This window comes from Drosophila ananassae, assembly GCF_017639315.1.
Source record: "Drosophila ananassae strain 14024-0371.13 chromosome Y unlocalized genomic scaffold, ASM1763931v2 tig00000259, whole genome shotgun sequence".
NCBI classification, from domain to species: domain Eukaryota; kingdom Metazoa; phylum Arthropoda; class Insecta; order Diptera; family Drosophilidae; genus Drosophila; species Drosophila ananassae.
This window is the reverse complement of record NW_025319108.1, coordinates 51,331-54,752: the sequence shown is the minus strand read 5'-3', so window position 1 is coordinate 54,752 and position 3,422 is coordinate 51,331.

The following is a 3,422-nucleotide window of genomic DNA, read 5'->3' as shown; positions in this document are numbered from 1 at the left end:
AAACTCCTCCTTGGTATTGCCATCACAAATAAGATCGTCAACAAAAAAGTCACTACAATAAGGTTTCCATCCTTTCTAGCTTTTGGAACACTCTTATTTTTAAAGTCATAGATTGAAGGGTTATCCGCGAGTAATATTTTTTCTCAAAGCTTTCTTAGGTTCTGAACCCAAGATTCTCACATGTGTTCCACAGTCTGATCCACTGTGTAGGCACCACACTGATTTGTTCAATATATTGCACTCCTTAACATTTTCTTCCATTGTATACGAGCGTTCGATTCTTGGAGTATTCCCTTGGAGTATTTACAAATTCTCCCGACGATTCTATTATGCTTAACCGGAGTAAATTTTGAACAGTGTCAGCTTGCTAGCGGGAACACGTGGTTGATAAATGCCGGCTAGCTTGCCCCAAGATTCTTTTGGCGGGCGTTTTTATATAAGTGTGTATACACTGCGTTACACTTGAATAGCACACATTTATATGCAATTTCAAACCTTGAAATCTTTTAACCAAAAAGAAAACTCACTGATGTTTAAGTTTCTTGTTATAGTGTAATAAATTTTAAATATTAAAAAAGTAACTGTAGAATTAATGTAGAAGATTAAGTTTGAATTGTATTGAAGTCTAGTATAAGTTAGTATAGGGCGGAGCGGCAGCGCAAGAAAAGCTCACTTGCGCTCTCCTGTAAATTCGCCTCGCTTCGCCGCAATACATAAGCTAGGCGTAAGTTCTTTTGGTAAAAATATAATCGAATTTATAAAGTTGAACCGAGTGCACGTATTTTTTGTAGTTGCTATATTTAAATTTATAGCCATCTTTTTGTCTTTCGGTTTTTCGCGACGAGATAAACTAATCTCAGTTATCATTTTGGCGCCCCGGGTGGACAGCAGTTAATATAATTAAATAAAAAGCAACAAAAACAGTGACAGTGACACAATATACATTAGGGTGGGTCGATTGAAAAATCGCTTAGGCACATATGATTTTTGGATTCTTGGGATCAAAATAAGAAACTTTGCTCAAGAGACCATACCTCTAAAATGAATTCTGATGTCCCTCGTTTTAACGTGAAGGAAAAATCCTGTTTTGACCCATTTAGAGTGCCCCAATCGAGTCCAAAAGTATGAACGACCCCCACTAACTTTGGTGGGTCGTCCCACCCATACCCCCCTGTGGTACCCCCCTGGGGCCCCCAAGGGACGAAAAGGAGGAGAGGCGGTGGGCGGAGCAACAGGTTTTGAGTTACATTTTCATAGCATACTTTTAGGTGCTGTGATTTTGTGATATTTTTGTAAGGGAGAATCCCTCCTGTGGGATCCTAGGGGGGTACCACAAGCATTGGTGGGTCGACCCTCCAAAGTTAGTGGGGGTCGTTCATACATTTGGACTCGATTGGGGCACTCTAAATGGGTCAAAACAGGATTTTTCCTTCACGTTAAAACGAGGGACATCAGAATTCATTTTAGAGGTATGGTCTCTTGAGCAAAGTTTCTTATTTTGATCCCAAGAATCCAAAAATCATATGTGCCTAAGCGATTTTTTTGACCCCCTACAAATCGAACCGCCCTAATATACATATATAAACAATATATAGGTTAAAGGTTATGGAGCAGGTAAAATTATGCGTGGAGGAAAAAAAAAGTTGGAAATTGTCGGCCTGTTTTATTAAAATGAACATAATACTAATTTGAATATTGGCAAGTTATAAATATTATAAATAATGGTATAAATTATATAAGTGAATAAAATTGACAAGAATTGGCTTTTCAAAATAGTAAAGAAAAATTAGGCAATTAAAGTATAAATGTAGAAATTGCTTCGACCATATAAATGAACATATAAACGAACATTTAAATGAACTTGCGCTCGAACTTGAGCGAAAATTCGCCAACGATCTGGGTCGAGCGACTTGGACTGAGGTATTTAACATTAATTTGAACTTTTAATCTCATTTCTTTTTATTTAAATTTTAAATTGGCCATTGTATTTAGGAGGCATTTCTTGTTCTCTTTTATAAGCTTATTGATTTCATTTAATTTTCTTTTCTTTTGATCAAAATTTCTATTACAAAAGAGTTTTCCATTTACACTCACCCCAATCTTTGTAATTCCATCGTCGAAAGCGCTTTCTCGGACTTGGGGTTTGCTGAAAATTTCGAACTTGAAAATAATAATATAAAAAAAACAAGGAAATTTCGTTAGCCTGAAATACACTATGGGCCCATGGAAAATATTTTTTTCCCCTTTTTTTTTTCTTTAAAGGTTAAGTCTGACCTCACCACCACTTCGACCCGAGTTTGGCCAACTTTCTCCACTATTTCCTTTTACAACTTTTCACTCCAATGGCTCGGAGCTGATTTTAGCCATTGGCAATTATTAAAATATCATTCTTACTCACTAAAAAACTTATATTACTTAAGCTAACACTTATTTGGAAGCCAGAATCCCACGTGGATTCGCTGCTCCGATTTTTCCCGGCCAAATCTCTCCGTCTTTTCACGCCGGGATTGCCAGATTCTCTAAAGTGCCCCGGGTCACTCACAGGTCACTTTTCCTTCGGAAAACTGGCGAACTTTTTCGATTTTGCTCGCGGCGAGGAAAAATTATGCGCTATCGAGCGCGGTTGGGATCAAACTGCCGCTCGCGCAAAGGGTTTGATGGGGGCTTATCGAGTCAAACTCAAGCCAATCGATTGAGTCTTTCTTAGATTAGTTGTTTTGGGGTCTATCTAACAATCTAAGCACAACCCGGGATCGTCCCGGCGAACTCTGCTCCTCCTGCTTTGCGCCGTGGGCTTCCGGAATCCTTCGGATCCGCTCCGACTCGTTGGGGCTGCCTGACTTCCCCTCTGTTCCGCAATAATTATCCTTTCGCCGAGCCTAGTCATGAAAGAAATACTTGACGAGAATTCCTGACTGACCCGCACCCCTCTCTTACCTCCACGGATCCAGAACTGGCCACAAAAACAGTGGGCTTTCCTGTTGAACTTTTCCGCCCCTGGACCTACGCTCCTCGTTCGCCGATTTTTTCCACTTAGCACTTGGACACTTTTAAGTAAACCAAACCACTCATCCGAATCTGCGGAGGTGCAACGAGGGAATGATCGCACAGACGCCAAAATTGGCGCCGAATCCTCCCTGGCCTTTGCCCGAAGAGACAATCCCCCAAAATGGAAAGTTGCCATCTTACCCGGTTGCACTCCTTCTAATCTCTCTGTGCCCCTTTCTAGTTTGAAACTTGTCTTCTAGATGGCGCACCTTTCCCCTCTGCCTTTCTTTTTACAGATACAAGCGTTACAAAGCCCCTCCGCCAAGAATCTGGCTTGGGGTTTGATACCCTAAGACAGATTCCACCAACAGCTTGTATCTGCCTTGGCTACTGTCTCATATCCTTTGCATGAAATTTTCCCAGGAGATGGCCCT